Source organism: Alexandromys fortis, unplaced genomic scaffold, assembly GCF_014885135.2.
Source record: "Alexandromys fortis isolate MF-2015 unplaced genomic scaffold, M_Fortis_MF-2015_v1.1 scaffold_123, whole genome shotgun sequence".
In the NCBI taxonomy this organism is placed as follows: Eukaryota; Metazoa; Chordata; class Mammalia; order Rodentia; family Cricetidae; genus Alexandromys; species Alexandromys fortis.
This window is the reverse complement of record NW_026068003.1, coordinates 5021130-5041089: the sequence shown is the minus strand read 5'-3', so window position 1 is coordinate 5041089 and position 19960 is coordinate 5021130. Positions and strand designations below refer to the sequence as shown.

Here is a 19960-nt window from a genome sequence, read left to right as displayed (position 1 = left end):
AGCACATCCAGTCCACTTCCATTATCTTACATCCTGAGGGGGAAGGAGCGCACGGCAAGAGCCGGCTGAAATTGATTTTGCAGAGACCTCCATCGCTTCAGCTTCGCTGTCCGGAATCTGTCTTTGTGTCTGGAAACCTCATAAAATCCATTGCAGCCTTCAGATCTGCATCTGGAATTAAGCTGCAGTTCAGCTGTTTGTGTACAAACAGCAAGGAAATAGTTGTGCTCGGAAGCAGGTCCTCGCCTGGCCTCGCTGAGCAATCTCACTTTGCTCCATTATTTGCCTGGTTACCGAAAAGAGCTGCCTGATTAGAAGTATTGTATTCAGAACAGAGTGACCCTTCATGGAGCTAAGCACACAGAGTGCATGTCTGGGCATGGAGGTAAAGGCGGTTAATGCCCTGGTTATATTTGTGCCAGATATCAGGTAGAAACAGCAGAAATCAAAAAAACAGTAGTGAATTCAAATACAAGAGTGCCAATGCACAGGAGACAAACAGGACATTGTGGGAAACTCCAATTTCCTTACAAGTACCAGAAACTGTCCAAGTCCTTCATAAAATAGGGTATTCAGGGTCTAAGACAACTCAGCAGGTAAAGACACTTGCTGCCAACCCTGATGACCTGAGTTCAGTCCCCAGGACCCTCGTGGAGTGAACTGATTCCTACAGATTCTTCTTCCATACATGCACACAACGTGCAAGTGTGTGCACAAGCATGCACATGCGCTTGTACACACGCACACACAAATAAATAAACTAATAAATGTGATAAAAAATTAAAATAGGGTCTTTTCCCCCATATCTTGGTCATCAGTGACCAAGATATCAAATCCAGATATGACCTGGTGTGTCAAGTGAAATAGGTTTTCCAGACAAGTCCTAGAACTGAGATTAATTCAAATGAGTTTAGTTAAAAAAAAAAAAAAGAAAAACCCCCAACAGCTTCATTACCCACCACCTCAACTTTTCTCATCCCCATAAGCATTTTTAGATCAAGATGTTTCATGTGTATATTTATGTGTGTGTGCAAGTGCATGCACATGCTTTTGCACATACTCGCACATGTATAAGTTTTGATAAGTATTTATTTGTATATTGTGCATGATTTGCATAATTTTCTCTTTTATTTTGGATTTTTATTGTGTTTCTTTTTAATATACTAAGAAGAACACCTGACCCATAAAGGAAATATTCTGGCTTAAGAAGCAGTTTGCAGATACTCTAAATAGAAAGGCGCTGAAGAGGTACGGAACGGTGGGTTTGGCAGCCCACACCAATCCTGGAACTGGGGAGGAAGAAGCAGGGGGCCCCTACAGCTGAATCAGTGGAAGCTCTGAGCTCAGCAAGAGACCTTGCCTCAATATGTAAGGTGGACAGCAAGTGAGAAAGACAGCTAGTGTCCACCTCTGGCGTCCACACGTTGTTGTTCATGTGTGCATGTACAAGTATTCACACACAAGTAACGCACATACTCAGAAACATACATGCAAGCCCTCGTAAGCATGCAGCCAAGAGAGGAGGTCGTCAGTCACACTCGACTCTAAACCTGTGGTCCCTCATCCCAGTGGCCCTAGACGCTAGTGAGAAGGGTTAGGCAACCACTCTGTAAGGAAGGATCTTTAAGTAGGAGTGGAGATGGTTTCAGAGCAATAACAGAGTGATTGGGGGCGAGGCTGAGCTCCCTTGAGACTGACTAGTCAGGAACAGCCACCCTGAGTTGCGAGTACAAGTTGTCAAGGTCTGCTGCTTGGGAAAGAAAGCATGGCCCATCAAGAAGAAGGAGCAAGGTCTCAGGCCCCAAAGTGGAGTCAGTTGGTCATTCTCAGAGACAGAAAGAGTGACTATATCCAGAGTCTGTGAGCAAGGAGGAAATGAGTAAGAGTGTCATGGTCAGGGTTTCTATTGCTGGGATGAGACACCATAACCGAAAAAGCAAGTAGGGAGGACAGGGTTTATGAGGCTTACACTTCCACATTGCTGTTCATCACTGAAGGAAGTCAGGACAGGGATTCAAACAGGACAGGATCCCAGAGGCAGGAGCTGATGCAGAGGCCATGGAGGGGTGCTGCTTACTGGCTTGCCTCCCATAATTTTCTCACCTCGCCTTCTTCTAGAACTCAGGACCAGCAGCCCAGGGATAGCACTCAGACATGGTGCAAAGAATGGCACAAAAGGGCTGCAGCTGAGTGAGAGGTGCGTGCAGACAAGAGGGAAGCCAGAATTTGTACCCGCATGCAGGGGTTGAGCCGCCAGTTAGTTGGAAAGCCGTGGCCTAAGTTCTGGTCATGTGACTCCACAGCTGCTAAACCATGATCAGCAGCAAGGGCAATGCTATTAATCGCACAGTAGATGTTGCACACGCCTTCCTACCTCTTCTGTCATCTCCCATATGTCTTCTGAAGCTGGGGGACAGTTGTGATGGCTCAGATGTGCGGTCACATCTAACCTCAGTCTGCGGTGTCTGTGTGATGGTCCTCAGCCAGGGGCTGCAGTTACAGAGATACCAGCTGGAGCAGGCCTATCTTTCTCCACCTTCATTCATATCTGGGAACATTGCTTTCCAACCTGGTTGTGCTCACTGGAGCCAATGTCACTCTGAAACACCCTTCTAAAGTTTCTCCTAATCTGTGACTCTTAGTAAGGAAGGAAAAACATGCTGCTTCACCTACAACAGAGAGAAACTAAATGTCTTGACATCACCAGCATGGGAACTGCCTACTTGTGAAGTCTTCCTTCGGAAAGAGTGGGGCCCATCTGACTCATGAGCCTCGTGCCTATCCTGGGGTTTCCAGTGAAATATATTTACCAGGTTGAGGTGAATACACTTGTGACCTCAAATGTAACAGGTTCTTAGGGGAAGAGGATGCATGGACGCCCTTTGTTTTCATTGCTCTTCTAAGTGTGGATAGCCGATTTGATTTGGGTAAGAGAGGCAGAGCGGGAATGAGTGCACAAGTGATCTCCAGAGATCAAAATCAAATACTCACAAACCGATGTGTCCTGACCTGACGGGTTGTTTGAACAACTGCTTGGGTAACGAGCATGCGTGATTGCCTACAACACCCATTAAATCCTGTATCTGCTTTTAGCCTAAAAGAAAAGCCTCAAATAGTGGTTTGTTTTAAAGATGTGCGTGTTGTCCGGAGAGCTTTGCTCTGCTTGTTGGTTTCTGCGTTCGCAGCAACAATAGAGTTAATGCTTTGCAGCCCCAACTTTGAAATTCCACTTTAGTAAACAGACTATAAAGTAGGTCTTATTTGCTTTCTAACAAATAAGGCAGAACAGCTTGCCCACAGGGATTTAAATCATAATTTACATTTAAGTTTATTTTTATAGGCAGACCATAAGCACAGTTTGCAAAGCTGGATAAAACTAAAGCACTAGAAAATTGAAAAGAGAGATTTATTTTCCCCTTAAAAGAATGCTCAGTTGTAATTTAAAACGAACTGTTTTAATTATACGGAATAATTGGATTAGGTGGAGGTTTGCATAATTTGTCAGAATTGAAATATGACAGGTAATATGAAACCAGGATGTACATGTACAGAGAAAGAGAGAGAGAGAGAGAGAGAGAGAGAGAGAGAGAGAGAGAGAGAGAGAGAGAAATGGGAAATGATTCCGAGGAATTAAGAACTTAATATTATGTAAGAATTAATCCTTAGATATACATATTAATGATGAGATTTCATTGAAAACCCTATTCCAGATACAGCATTGAGCAGGATTAGGAGCGATCTGCTTGGAAGACACCCACCCCTTTTCAAATCTGGCAGATTGTCAGCATTCACTGCAGACACATGTACTGGTTGCAGCTCCCCTAAATTCTATTATTTTGGACCGTCATCCCTTGATGCATATGTATTACTGTGTGGGACTTAAAGTATTTTATAGTTTTCTTTATTTTTGTTGTTGTTGTTAGTGGTGGTGTATATATACTGTGTATGTGTGTGTGGTGTGTATGTGTGTGGTATGTGTGTGTGTTGTACTAGGCTTGAGTTATGTCTCAGTCCCTTAAAAAAAATAACAAAGCATTTCATTTTGAAACAAACACTGGGTCCTGCCCTGTCTTAAAGTTATGATCCTCCTGCCTCAGCCTCCTTGTGGCTGGAAGTATCAGCGTGCTCCACCAGGCCAGGCTGGTTGTCCTTTAAAGATGGATGGTAACGGCTCCTGTCTAGCTGATGGCAAGTGAGGTAACCAGAAAGTAACGTCAGTGAAACCAAACGATGTTAGCAAACTCGACACTGGATCTGTTCACTGCTCCAAACTCCAGAAAGACTGCTCTCTTTGTAAAGGAAAAAAAGGTGATCGCTTTTAGATGCTTGTCTTACACACTGAGGCTCTCTGAAGAATTGCAGGGGAGAGGGGTAAGCCTCTGGGACCTTTTGGTACCCGTCTTTGTACTACCAGAAGTCCCTTGTAAGAGAATATTCCTAGAAGCACAATGTCTCTGAATGCCCCTGGTTTGCACTTATTTGCTTGGGTAATCATTTTCTAGTGTATTCCATGATTAACTTTCTGCTTGGTAAAATCTTGGTAAGCCAGCTCATAAAGTAAAGTCGGTGAGCAGGACATAGGTGGTAACTATCGAACGTGGCATTCACGACAAAAGGACGGACACCTTTTCCTCCACAGAAGGCTTTATCTTCACTTATGTGAACGAAACAGCACGAGAGCGCTCTTTCTCGACGGGAGGACCAGAGAAGCAGCTCCAGTTGTATGTGCATGAACATCTTATTACTTTCGTGGAAAAATCAGATGAAAATTATCAAAGTACTAAGCAAGCCACAAGGTTTTGATTTTTATTTTCTTTTGATACAAGGTCTCATATGGCCCAGGCTGACCTGGAACGTCCCATGTAGTCCAGGATGACCTTCTTGACCTCCTGCCCTGTTCCCCACTCCCCAGTGCTGAGATTCCAAGAACATGCCACCATACCTGTTTTATACAGTAAGACGGTCCACCAAGGGCTTTGAGTGGGCTAGGCGAGTACTCTTCCGTCTGAACTATGCCACCTGTCCTGAGCCACACATTTAAAAAAAAAATTGATAGCTTGATCGATTTCAGACAAGTGTCTTCAGTGTATAAGTCATGACTCAATAACAAAGGGAAACTAAGACAGCAAAGTCCTGTATCTTATGATATGTGAATATTCAGGGTGGGTAGGAAATCCTGCGTGTTCATCATGAGTGTAAAACAGCAAGCATTTTATTCTGAGGAGACCTGCAGAGTTTTCTGTGTGGGGAAAGCAAAGACTATGCAGGCGGAGGTGCTTGGCAATGGCCGCTGCACTGAGTTAGGAGTCCTTGCAAGCGCAGAGTGGGTGGGAAGGGCATTCCCACAAAAATCAGCTACCGAAGCTCTTGCCTCTGAGGTACAGGCCTATGCAGGAAACACGAGTTCTAAAAAAGTGTAAGAGGGGGAAGAGAAGAAAAATCATCTCTCTAAATATATATATGGTGTCTAGGAGGGGAAAACAGAACCTTGAAAATGAAACTCAGAGAAGAAACCCCATCAGGTATGTTTGGAAGGGGCAGGATGAAGCCTGGCGCCTGCAGTCCTTCACTGCAGACTTAGGGCCCAGCCGCATTGGCTCCCTGTTTCTGTAGTACTGTAACCCAGCTCCTGTGGTCATCTTTTTCTGAGTCTCCCCTTTGGTAGTTGCAAATTCAAGAGTGAGAATCAGACTGGCTTGTTCTTTGTCTTGCACACATCCTTGAATTAGGAGGGTATGGCCAGCCCACATCAACACATCAGTGTCCGGAGGCAGGGTACAGAGAAGGGATTGCCCTGGTCCACAGGCTGTGTAACCTCTGCGCACCGCATTATATGCAAGCAGTAGAATTGGTTCGTTTTCTTTTTGCTATACTCAAACATCTGACAAAAGCCTCATAAAGAAGGAAGGGTTTAGTCATTGTTCAAGGGCACCATTCATCACTGTGGGAAAGGCATGGCAGTGGGAGCTTGAGGCAGCTGGTCACATCTGGTCAGAAGGCAGAGAGCAATGCCTACTGCTTCTCAGCTCCCGTCTCCTTTATCCAGCCTGGGACTCCAGTCCACAGAAAGGTGCTACCCTCATACAGCGAGGAGTCTCTGCCTCAATTGAGCTAATCTAGAGAATTCCTCACAGACTACACAGAGACTTGTTTCCATGGTGATCCTGAATCCCACCAAGTTGACCGTGAAGATGAACTACAGAGTTACTACAATCCACATTCCCTATGGGTTACAATTTGGGATCGGGACGCTGGCTCACCTGCCCTGAAGGACAGAAAAGAAATGAGAGCATATTGAGAACAGACAAGTCTGTGTGCTGGAACCCGGAAGTCTCAGCCAAGCAGGAAGTAAGTGCTTCTGAAAGGAGGCAGATGGTTGAGTGTCTGCAGCAGAGGTTTATTTTGAACAGATTCACCCAGAGGTTGGAGATGCTTTGGGACAAGCTTTGTAAAGAAACTTTACCAGTTTGTCTTAACTAGTTCTAAAGGAAAGCTGTATTAATGAAGAACAAAGTCTTTAGTTCCCCACCCAAGACAGGGGTGTGCCCTGATGGAATTCCCCATCATCTGGAGCTGGGATGAGTGTGCAAAGGCCAAGACGCAGTCTGGCGAGCAATGATGCCAAGATGCAGACCCAGTCAGCCCATGTTTGCAGCTCATCAGAGACAGACGGCCACGTCTGTCACAGACGGACAACTCCTAGTTCTCTCTAGATGTCAGTGAACGAAGTCGAAAGAGGTAAGCAGGGTTTCTCAGACTCTCCAGGATTCACATTCAGGGGCTTAGTGCAATCTTCACACTCCAACAAGTTCTAAAATGCTCTTGAAGATGAGGAAGGAAAGACAGGAGAGAAATAAATCTAGATTGTAGGCTGAGTAGATGCCAGTAATATCCGTACCCTAGTGGTGACAATCTGTACTGTGTCCACAGATATAATAAAGGGCCCCAGGGAAAGAAGGACAAAGTCTCCTTGGAAAGTCATTGATTTTGCCAACTATTCTTATTATCTGTGATCTCAAGCCCTTAGTATGTTTTGGCTCACTGGCTGAAACCAGAGCTCAGGAAATGGTTGTTGACATATGAGAAGTTGGAACATGTGTTCATTGTCCTCCCCATGTCTTCAGAGGAAGATCTGGCTGCCTGGAGGTTGACTCAGAAAACCATCCATTTAGTACTTACGTCTTTGCACACTCAGAAAATGGCAACAACAGCAAAGCAGTATTAAGAAGGGGGAGGTGGTGTACATGTGCAGGCATGTGTACATGTGTGCACGTGGAGATGGCTCAGGGGTTAAGAGTTCTGGATGCTCTTCCTGAGGACCCAGGTCCAGTTCTGAGAACTCTCGTGACAGCTCACAACTGTATCTCCAGTCCCAGGGGATCCAATGTCATTTTCTGGCCCCCATGGTACGCATACATATACATGCATACATACATACATACATACATACATACATACATACATACAGTCGGGCAAACTACACAAAAAAAATAAAAAATAAAATCTCAAAGGGGGAGGAAGAGAAGAAAAATAGCAACTGAGCTACAGCTAGGAACAAGGGGTCTAGTGAGCTACTACGAGTCTCTGGGCTTTTATTGTCTTAAAAGCCAAAAATGAATAAAAATTCATTCTTGTCTAGACCATTTCCTGACAGCCTCCAGAAATGGAAGCTTATTAAAGTTCTCCAATCCAAAGGGCATAGAGTTAGGACTCAGTATTGCTAAACACGAGGCCTACCGGTAAAGAGAAAACAAGTTCCTTCCCAGAGCCTCAAGCTTTGCCTCCCTCTCTCGCTGCTCAGATGCTGGAGAATAAGGCCTGAGGTGGTCTTGCTTCCACCTGGGTCTTTCTCTGTGGGTTCAGCTCTGGCCTGGGACAGAGCCATGTCGCATAGACGCAGCCTCGGAAGCAACTTTCATGTGTGTTCCTCTCCTCCCAGAGAAGGGCGTGTACTTCACTTATTCTGTTTCGCTTCTGTATAAGCAGGACCAAGAGTCATGTTTCACTGTGAGCTCTAAGGACAATTACCTTTTAGTCATCAATTAATTTGGATTCAAATGTTAGCTAAGAGTGCAGATGACTTACCATGTTCTTAAACATTTCTAAAGCAGCTAAATTTTTTCTTTCTTTCTTTTCTCTTTCTCTCTCTCTCTCTCTCTCTCTCTCTCTCTCTCTCTCTCTCTCTCTCTCTTTTATTTTAGCAAAATGTCGCTGCAGTAAATGGAAATATACTTGGGAATGTGGAATTTAAATGCGCCATTGCTCAAGTTGACCATTGGCGAAACTGGGGAAGCATTTATAGCTCAGCACTGCCATCTAGTGACTAAATCTTGTCATAATGCCCTTGTTTTCGTTCTTGTTTTGGTTTTGGTTGTTTTTTGTTGTTTTTCTGCATTTCATCAAATTTTTATACATATCTTACAGTCTCTTACAAAGGTAAAATCATTCATATATCAGAACACTTATGCCATTTACTTAGGGTTTAAATCATGAAAAACCTTAAATTAAGAAGGAACCAGAATCCATTTTTTTAAAAAAGCATCCATTTTAATGAACTTTAAAATTAGAAAATTTGATCAATGCTCACTGTCTACTTTTAAAACCCTAACTAAAGCAGAAGAACCTATAAGCATCTTGTTATAGAAAGTAAATCTTATCTGCATATGGGTATAGACTTGATTGTCTTTTGATGGGGATTTCTAGAGCTAAGGGAAAATGGTAGTCTGGTACCCTAGCAATGATGCCTTGTTGGTCTTGCTGTCTGTAATATTCCTAGTACTGAATATTCTGCATTAGAGGAAATGCAGTCAATATTTGTGGTTAAAAGTGCAAGGTGTCCAAGAAGTCATTTAATTCATTCTGTCTTCCTTTTATGTCCCAAGTCCCCTGAGATATGGGAACAGTCTCCTTGACAAAGAAGACAGACTCTCTGGGGATGCGGCAAGCAATAGACCACACCAGCACCGGGGACCAATTATAGGCAAGCAATGAGCAAACCATGTCATACAGATGACTACCAGAGAGGTGAATAAGGGCCGGAATTTTCCAGAAAGATGCAGGGTGTGGGGGAGTGGGACTTATGTAAAAGTGAATGAAGAGCTATCACCAATGGGAAGAGCCGTCTGAGGAGCAGAACTTGGTTGGCATCCAGAGAGGATGAGGTCGCCATGGAGACTGAAAGGGAGACTTGAGGGGAAGCACTTCCATGCTTTGAGGTTGGTGGTCTGGTCTGCCTCTGTGATACCTACAACTCTGCTTCCTGTGAACAGTTGATTTCAGCAGCAATTTCCTGGTGCTTCTCTCTCCGTCCTTCCACTTAGATAACAGGAATAGGCAACTCCCAGAATGCGCTGTGAGTTCACTTCTTAGAGGCATCTGTGATTCTCCAGCTCTGTGGGTTTGTCTAGACTTCATTTATCCACACTGCGTAGGAAAATCTGCAATGGCTTGGACAGAGATAAAGTGACAGGAAGCTGCTGAGCTGAAGGACGTGTTCATTCACCTTGTCTGCACTCAGGGCTATACAGAGGCAGCGCAAGACCAGAGGAAGGACAGGCTTCCTTGGCAAACTGGACTAGACTTCAATTCCGACTCTTTTAGTCCCTTCTCTAAGGTCTTTGAACTTCAGTTTCCAGGTCTATGGCATGGAAGGAGTATGGATTTGTACTCTATAGGTCTGTCAAAATGTTGAAACAACATAGTGAGGTGTTCAAAATAGTTCCTGATGTAGTGACGGCTGAAAGGGGCTACAATGTTACAATCCTCCGTTTAGGAGTTACTTAGACTCCAAACCTCAAAGTCTCTGTGACAGAAGTCAAAGCTCCACCTTGCGGTGCTGATGTGGTAAGATCTTACAGGAAACATACTTAGTACAGTACCAACCTTTGGACCTCCATCAGTGTTGTTAAGCACCCTCTCAATGAGAATAGTCCTTTACACCTGTTTGCCATCTTGTCCTGCCAAAACGAGAGTCTGGATTTGTCTGGCTAAGTGTTTTTTTTTTTTTTTTCGAATGGGGTTAAATAAAGGATAATAATAGAAAAATGTCTCAGTCCTGCAAAAGAAAAAAAAATAAGATCACTAAATAATATATATTTAAATAAATATTTAAATTTTTTAAAAAGATCACTAAACAATAAATGCTCTTTTTACATTGAAAACAAATGCACTGTTCTAAGCAGGCAGCTCAGGCTTTCTGCCACTAAGTACGCCAAACAAACAAAGCCAACAGAATGGTCCATATTCACTACCTCAAACCGGGAGGAGCTGCCTGCAGCAGCCTCTTTCCCCTAGTGATGTGGGGACTGGTTCCTGAGAACCCCCCCAAAAAAAGAGATCACCAGGGAGAAGGGAGTTGAACACAGGATGTCGACTTGGAAAAATATCACCTTGCATGGGGAAACAGAAACGTCAACAAGACGCACGTCAAAATGTTTTTATGGCTCTTAGAAACGGCACAGTTAGAACTGAGGGGGGGGGTGCTAGGGTCAAAAATTATGTAGGAGCAATGGGCCCCCTAACGCTGCTGTTGCCATCTTCGCTCAGTTGCTGGGAAAAATGTCTGACCCCACGTGATTAAGAAAGAGTGGTAATGACTTGGTTCTCAGCCCAAGAAGCAACAGGCAGAGCACGTCACGTGACAACATAGAACAAACTTGTTAGCTCCAGTCTCTTGCCACTAAGGAGCCAACCAGGGTGGTAAAGCCCTGTGGCAGAACCACAAAGTTTGAGGCCAGCTGGGAGACACAGAGGGAGCCCCTATCCCAAACAAACAATTAAAAGCTACCACTAATGTCATAATATGAGCCCCGCCTCTTGACCTCACCAAATCCTATCTCCAAAAAGCCCCCACCTCCAAGTGCTGTTAAGATGTATTTGGAAATTGCAGTTCCAACACATGGATCTTGGGGAGAGGCATTCAAACAATGGCAGGTCTTCTCTTCAATGGTAGGCAGAGGAGTGGCAGGTATTAGAGAAAGCCTTGTCTTGGAAAATATAGCAATAAAAATACGGTATTTCTTTTGCTTTTAGCACTAGTATAATTATCTAACATAATAAGCCCTACTAGGAAAATTTTCATACCTATACACAATGTGTTTCCATCATGTTCGGTCTCCTTTCACATCTTTGTCTCCTTCCCTACTCTCCCCTAATTGGCTGCTTCTCTTTCATATATGGTTTTTTTTTTTTAAATTTTAGAGTCTGTAAATGAGAGAAGACATGGTATTTGTCTTCTGAATCTGGTTTACTTTGCCTATCATTGTGATCCAATTGTATGCATCTCCTGGCAAGGCAAATTACATGATTTCACTGCGTGTGTTCAGGCACATGTGTGTGTTTATGTGTATGTGTGTGTGTAAACCCCTGTGGTATTTGTCATTTGGGGTCCGGGTCATTTCACTTACGATGCTTTATGCCATCTAATTTCTTGACAATGACATCATCCTGTTCATTTGGATGGCTGACTTCAATGCCACTGTATCTGCATGTTGCATTTCTTTGTCTGTCCATCCATCTTATGGGAAATGGGCAGCCTCAATAACGGGGCAGTTGCAGCTACTGCCATGATTAATATGGGTGTGTAGGCAGTTGTGGGGTGTGCTGACTTTAATTTGCTCTGATAGAGCCTAAAGCAAACCTGCTGAATCTCGATCACATGGTGTCTCTGTTTAGAGTTTTGAGGACCTCTGCGCTCATTTCCATATTGGCTCTTAATTCTCGTTCCCACCAGCAGGAGACAAGTTTAAAGAGGTCACCCTGGAGGGGTGAAATGGGAGTCAGGTTCATCCAAAAGCATCTTCTGCTCAGCTTACTGACTGACACATTCTGAAATGTTACTATTAATGTGGTCTGAACATATGTGTAGGATTTTCTTAAATAAACTGCTTGTGATAAATGCTGTAGTGGGTGGAGTTTTCTAGGAGTCATTGGGCTCTTCAGAGTTCGAGTTCACCCTTTATTCTCCCCTGTCATTAAGAAGAAACAAACTTAAATGTGATTTAGCTCATGCAGCCGTATCTGTGCGGTGAAATACAGGCCTTACTTAAATTATAACGTCAAGAGAATGGAGGGCCGTTCTGTGGAGACTTTTCTGGAAAAGGTGAACAGGCATGGACTTGTATTTAACAAAGCCAGACAATAAAACAGATTTTTTTTTTGCTAGTTCTCAAGTTAAACCATCTTCAGTCATCAGTATTTCAGGAAGAGTAGATTCTTGAATATCAGTGTAAAATATTACCTGATGAAAACAGGGACCCTTCCTTTATAAAATCTGAAGTATCTAGAATAGTATGGTAGTTTGTTGGGTACCAATAAAGGAGCTGAGCAAATACGAGAAGGAAAAAAATCATATTTTCTGAGATCCTGAGTAGTCTTTTCTTTAATATGGAAACTACTTAGGCTCCCACATTATGCGTTTCTTTTGTTATACAGAATGCATTCATTGTACACAGTGAGAGATTTCATTATGACATTTTCATAAGTGTGCATTGTGTGTTTTGCTCATATTGACACCCCCCTCGCCTCTGCCTCTACCTTCCGACCGCTCTACTTTCTCTTCCTAAATAATCTCCCTCTTATTGTTAACGTATTATCTTACATACGTTTTTAAATCTAGAGTCTGTATATCAATGAAAACATGATATTTAGCTTTCTGAGTCTGACTTTTTCACTTAACATGCTGACCTCTAGTTCTGCCGACTTTTTACAAATGATATAGCTGTATGCATGGTGTGTGTGTGTGTGTGTGTGTGTGTGTGTGTGTGTTGATACATGTTCTTTATTTATCCATCTACTGATGGACACCTAGGCTGAGTCTATATGTTGGCTCTTGTGAATACTGATGCAGCCACATAGGGGTTTGGGCACCTCTGTGTTATGCTGACCTAGACTGCCAGTCTTTATTCAAGAGCGGTAGTTCCAGTTTGAGTTTTTTGAAGAACGACACTTGTTTCCGTGCTGGCTGTAGAAGCTAAATTCCTACCATTGCTATATTAGGGCTCCTTTCTCCCTCATTCCCAGTTTTTTTAGTTTCTTTCCTGGATAGTGACCGTTCTGCTGGAGTGAGATGGAATCTCAATGTAGTCTTGATTTGCATGTCCCTGGTGGCTAAAGATGTTGAGCGGTTTTCCCCTCATATATTTATTGACCTTCTCTGTTCCCATAGCTCCTCTTCTTCGCTTTTATAGATCTGATAGTGCATGCTTAGTTCCTTCTGGAGCTTCTACACCAACCTAGATGTTCTGTGAGCGCAGCCACCATACCTGTAATAACTCCAAATATAGAGAGTACTTAATACATGTTTAGTGGCAAAAAAAAAAAAGAGTACAAAGCTTAAGATTTATCTGCATGGCAAAAGGAGAGCCCTGAAGGGTGTTCAGTGGCTTCTCAACATATTTCTACTGCCCGTCCAGTGAAATGCCCATCCCGTTCCCATTGCTTCCTAGGCATCCATCCTTACCACCCATTCGAGCTGTCCCATAGTGATGGATTCCCGCCTCATCACCATGACTGCTCTCCTCCGAACTGTACTGCTCATTATCTCTACCACTCATTTATCAGCTCATTGAAGGCAGCCTTGGGACATCTCTGGAACCATATTAACTGTTTAGGTCCTCTGCGCAGTGACTTAATTGTCCAGCTGATTACTCGGTTTCTCAAATAAACTTAGGAGAGAAACTATAAGGGAGACATAACACATTGCCTCTAAATCCCACCGTGTGGCTCATGAATGGTAGCCTATCCACTCATGTGTATTGAGAACCGAATTGCACATCTTTTCCCAGGTTGCCAGGGTATTGTAATATAAAATCTAAAGGATGTCTGTTCGGTCAATAAAGGACCGAATACAGGAAAGTGTGGAAGAATAGCTGTGTTCTATTCTAAGCTGCCTGGAAAGTACCCCACCGAGAGAGAGAGAGAGAGAGAGAGAGAGAGAGAGAGAGAGAGAGAGGGGGGGGGGGGGGGGGGGAGAGAGAATACACACTCAAAATCGATCGATACCATGGCTGAGCGGGGACCTCTCACTGGTCCCTGTTCTGAGATCCAGCTGGCCCTAGGGCAACCCTATGGCTATCTTGTCTCTGAGCTCTCCCTCTGGCCTGGCCTCCAAGCAGGCAAGTAGAAGCCATGGAGGGATGCTGTTTTTACTGAATCAGTCTTTTTTTCTGTAGGATTTTTCTTTTTTTCAGTGTTAAAGGAACATTTAAGTAAAACACAAATTCTTCTCATAAAATGTGTTCAAATTTACTCCATTTTAACAAGGTTTGGGCATCGCAACCATATACAGGCCACATATTATGATAATCTATAGTATTTGACATGGAGAAATATTTGTCAGCCTGTAAAAGAGCAGTCTACCTACATCACAGAGATATTGCAAGGAGTCAGAAGCTGGTATGTGTGGCACTGAAGTCTGTCTGTAGGATATAGTTTTTGTTTGTAAAATCTACAAATGTATAATCACATCGCAAATACGCTATAACATGATTCATCACTATAGACTGGTCAAGCCAAGACCCTTAGACATGGCCTTCCAATTGCAATGTGATTCCTCATAGAAAACAGCTAATACAGATTCAACATCCCTCAATCCCAGTGTCGTAGAAGAGCTAAGTTATGACTTGTCCCTCATCATATTTTTCTTAGCATTTTTCTCGCTCCCTCATTCTCAGACATAACTTTGTTTTATGCTGCCCTCTGTAAAAGAGGAGAAACGTGCTTTAACATTCTAAACATCACTAGCATTTGTGCCTGACACAAGCAGAAGGAGGCAGGAAAAAGGTCGAACCAAACAGCTCTGAATTCTCATGCTAGACACACATTGAATTTTTAATGATGCAAAAAATTCATAAAAATGTATACACGTTCATAATGGGTAATGAAATTATCATCCTCTGATTAAAGAGATGAGACTAATGACCACAGCTCTATGAGTACTCTTGGATGATTGATGGGAGAAATAAACTTGATTTTATTGTGTTCATAATAAACAGACTGCTAGGAGTTTAAGCCATGGTAGTAAAGTTGGAGAAAGAGCATCAATGGACAAAAGAATGGCAGATAGATTTCTTTAGCAGGGAGGAAGCTGGAGTGTAATAAGAAGGCGGCACATAATGCTGAACAGGAAAAGAGGTAAAGCCATGGGGCAGTGGTCAGAAGGCTGCAGAGTTAGATTTATAACCTGAAAATTACATGAGGATATGAAACTACAGTGGCAGAGATTTCCAACAAATGACTGTGCACCCTCCTCTCTCCACTCACCTCTCTCTCCCTCTTTCCCCTCATAGGTGTTGGTCACAATATTGTGAGACAGAAAATGACATGAAGCCAGAGCAGTCTGCTCTGTTTTCTAGACAAGGCATAATCTGGGGGTCTTCTGAATTTCATGAATCAAGTCCAACTTTGGTTACCCTTGAAACATGTAGTTTGAAGTCTACTTTGTTGGATGTTGGCAGTTATGGCTATACTGCCTTGCTTCTTGTCTCCATTTGTGTGGGATTCCTTTTCCACCCTTTCATGCTAAGGTGATGTCTACTAAGGTGTGTTTCTTAAATGGATCAAAAGGTTAGATCCTGTTTTTCTATTTTTTCCATTAGTCTGTGTCTTTTCACTGAGGAACTAAGACCACTGTTATTGAGAGTTTTCATGAGCAATGTCTATTGACTCTTGTTGACTCCAATAATCGCCTCCATCAAAGGTAACTTTGGAGGTCTCACGAGATGGGACAAGCTGTTTGGAGGTCAGTCAAACCTCTGAATGGCAATTTCTGTAACCCCCTGGGGATCTTCGGGCCTTTGTTCAAGTAGGGGTCCTTGATCTCTACTTAAACAAAGCCATAGATATTAGGGTCACTTGAGTGATGCTGACTTTGTGCTTATTGCTTGCATGTAGGAGGTTTGGTCATGGGTGACTTTGCAGCGATTAGGCCTCTATGTGAGCTTTGGACCCTGGGGGACTGAGAGACCCTACTGGCCTACATTAGCCCTGGTTGGTGTCAATACATCTTCTCATTAGGGATCCACCATGATACTTGAGACAGCCTTAGTCAGGTAGCCAGGCTTCAGTCTGATTCTCTGGCCCTAGTAGACTCCACCTCCTTTTGAATCCAACAACATTTCTGTGTGGATGCTCCCTGAGTAGATGCATGAGATTCGTCTCACAGTGGAGGGAGCTTATGACATATATGGCTTCTATAGGATGTGTTTTTCTCATGGAGGCAACCCAGACCAATCTACAGAGCGTGGAAAGGAAACAGGATGTCTTAGTTGGGGTTCCTATTGCTGTGATGAAACGCCATGACCAAAGCAACTTGGTGAGGAAAGGGTTTCTTTCGCTTGAGGTTCCACATCACAGTTCATCATCAAAAGAAGTCAGGAAAGGAACTCAAGCAGGGCAATAGCAGAGAGCCACGAATGGGTGCTGCTTACCTGCTTGATCACCATGGCTTGCTCAGAATGCTTTCCTATGGAATCCAGGACCACCTGTCCAGGCATGGGACCACCCACCATGGGCTAGGCCCACCCCCATGATTAAGAGAATGCACTGAAACCAGAACGTATGGATGCATTTTCTCCATTGAGATCTCCTGCTTTCAGATAACTCTAGCTTGTGTCAAACTGACATAAGACTACGAGTACACAGGATGATGTGGTCAAGTCTTAGATAAATGGTTGTATCAAATAGCTATTTCTATGAAACAAACATCCCCAAAGATGTAGTCATTATCTTCATTCACTTATTTTTTTAATTAGTTGAGCTTGGTCGATCCAGGATAGTCTCAGCTGGATTGTATTGCTTCAAGCTATGGGCCTGGCTGGCTTTGGCTCCTTGCTTTCTGCTGAGCCCAAATCTTCTCTAAATAGCCAGTTCTAGATCAAATCTGTGGGGACAGTAGCTATCTGGAGAAAGCTTTGCTCATGGTGGCAATAGGCATAGAAGAATGAGTCCAGACATCAAGTTCATTCTACTGATGCTCCATTGGCCCACAAAAAGGCGACATGGATAATGACCAGGTCAAAATGCGGGGATATGTGTATTAGCTAGGAAGAGCATAAGGTGGAACAAGCAGGAAGAACGTTTGGGGGCAGGAAGGAAGACTCTCTCTGAGAGAAGGCAAAAGAGAATGAGTTTCACTGAACAGTAATCTTGATCTCATTTCAGTAAGAGTAAACTCATTTCAGAAAGCCTGTCCCAGGGAGGTAAGAGGGTTGGTGTTGAAAGGAAGTATTCCAGGTACTTGGAGATATCATAGAAATGTAGAGTGGGTTCTCTTGCCTTTACTGCTAAACATTCCAAATGTAAATTCAAACCCCAATTTCCATTTGGTAAGAGAGCAAACAAAAGCTCAGATGGTTTGGGAACATTTATAACGTCACTTCATGCCTTGGTGTCTGAATCTCTTGTGATCTAACACTTGAACATACTTATTACACATCTTTGAGATGCCGCTGCATGATTAATACCACAGTCTTTGTCAATAAAAATTATGGGAGCTTTGTTGAGAATAAACCTGGAAAATATTTTCTAATCAAATCCTAAGAGGAGAAAGGAGAGAGAGAGAGAGAGAGAGAGAGAGAGAGAGACTCCATAAACAGTGTTTTCCCAGTGTTATAGCCTAAATATGAAATCACACACACACAAGCATGTGTGCTCAATGATTGTTTTTAGCTGGTGGTTCTGTTTTGACAAGTTCTCGAAACTTTGGAAAACAGGGCCTATCTGGAAGATGTAGGTGTTTAAGCTCATGTTCTGGTGCTTGTTCTCTCTCTCTCTCTCTCTCTCTCTCTCTCTCTCTCTCTCTCTCTCTCTCTCTCTCTCTCTCTCTCTCTCTCTCTCTCTCTCCCTCTCGCTCTCTCTCGCTCTCTCTCGCTCTCTCTCTGTCTCTCTCTGTCTCTCTCTCAGTCTCTCTCTCTTTCTCTCTCTCTCTCTCTCATTTATTCTCTCTCCTACTTCTCTCTCTCCCTATCTCCCTTTCTCACTGTCCCATCTTTTCTGTTTGCCATGAAGTGAAAGGTCCTTTACCACACACTCATTCCCACCACAATGGTGTCCTGTCCAAGTGCACAGGATAAAACAATCTTAGACTGAACCCTCTGATACCATGAGCCAAAATAAAACGTGTTTTCTTTGGAGTTGTATGACTCAGGCATTTTGTCATGGTGAAGGGAAGTAATTCATACAACAGGGAGGGAAAGTGGCCAGAGCAAGAGAATGAGAGCTGCGTGGAGACCCAGGCTGCCAGACTCTACGCCCTGCTCTCTTGGTCCTGTAATGCCTAGATCAGGATAACCACCTGTAACCATGAACTTCCGTTAATATTTGTATGTGTAAGCACTGACCTATAACTGAGCATTTCTCTCAGGTAGCTGTGGGACCAGCAGATAGGGAAGCCGAGGCAGATGATGTTAATACATCCATCTCTCAGATGTGAAAACTGAGGGCTGAGGTTAATGAATTCGTCTGTTCCATGATAGAAATGGGACCTTCTGGCTGTCCAGTTCTATCCTGAGACACCTCATTTGCACACAAGGGCTGAAGCTGAAGACGTTCTTGGGTCTCTGTCTCTCCTCTCTGCTTTTCCTGTTCTACTGTATGTAGACCTGGCTGGCCGAGGGGCCTAGGGTACACTTGGACTTTCCAGTAGCCCAGGTTCTCTGGAGACTTTAACCTAACTTAATTTGCATTGTCTTGAGTCATTCGGATGCTGCAGGGAATCCTAAGGCAGATTCTCATTCAAAGGACACAGAATGGCAGCTGGGGAATCTCTCAGGTATTTCCAAGGACCACAGGCTGCAGTCATAATCTCAGATTACAAAAGTTGTCCAAGGAAAATTGTCAGTATTAGGAAGGCATATGGAGGTGACTGTCTGAGTCAACCAGAGGAGAGAATTATGCCTTCTGTTCCCTTGGCCTCTGCTGCTGGGGGAACACATCATTTTTGTAAGGATTTATAGCAAGCAGGTGATTAGAGAAAGCCAACTAAGTAGTAGTGAGGCAGGCGTTCCCTGCACTGGCACAGTACCAAAGGCACAGACACTCCTTTCGATTCGGACCATGGCCATTCTCTCCGGCCAAATGTTCTTTGCTTCATCCTTGGGAAATTTGGGTTTTCCTGTTGATGAACTAAGTTCTTTCATGGGAGCTCACCTCCAGGGAGTAAGAAATGCAAAGCAGGGTCTCACTGTGGGAGACAGTCTCACAGTAGAGGCCTTAGGACTTCTGGTTTGCAGTGTAGCCCTAGCCTGTGAGAAGCCCAAGCGTCCTTCTTGGCCTCACAAGAGGAAAAGCCAAGCAAATGAAAAGGTGTCTCCGCTTAGATCCAGCACAGAGATCCAGCTACAGAGCAAGCCACTGACCCTGCCTGAGAGATTCAGACGGGCAGCTTCAGAGACTCGTGGATGGCTGTTTGTAGGATGGGATGTCAGCTGGGGACAGAAGTCACCTTAGACCTGACCACGTGCTGAGTTCCTAGTCCTCAATACACTAACCAAAATTTGCTTCAAGGAATTACAAGGTGTACTAAGAGACAAAATTTTGAAAAACATTTTTATGAAGAGACAGAATTAGAACCAATATCATGGCAGGAAAGTTGGAATTATGAGATCAGGAATTCCTAACTGTAGTTTCCATACCCAGGATTCTAAAGTCCCTAAGTTAGTGTGCTTGGGCTCAGTTTTTAACTCTACGGTGGTGTGCAAACAGCGTGCATTCAGTATGCACTCAGAAATAACACTTCAAGTTGGGGCAGTTCACTGGGGCCTGGGTTATTGGTGTGTTATACAGTCCTTGCCCAAGACGCTGGGAGCAGTGATGAGCCATATGACCTAGGCAGTCATGTGTTCCTGAGGAACAGCCACCAAAAACCCGTGGTATACCGTGCTGCTCAGTCACTAGCTGGCATCTTCAGTGCACTTCTGTCTTACATCAACTTCAGCTTCAGAAGCATGTGTTGGGGTGTAGC

The 19960-nt window shown here is 43.7% G+C and overlaps 1 protein-coding gene across 27 annotated transcripts in view; it reads left to right on the top strand.

Moving 5' to 3' along the window:
- Cadps (calcium dependent secretion activator) overlaps nucleotides 1–19960 on the top strand; it is a 436391-nt gene that overhangs the window by 222528 nt on the left and 193903 nt on the right. The gene's annotated exons all lie outside the window — the stretch shown is intronic.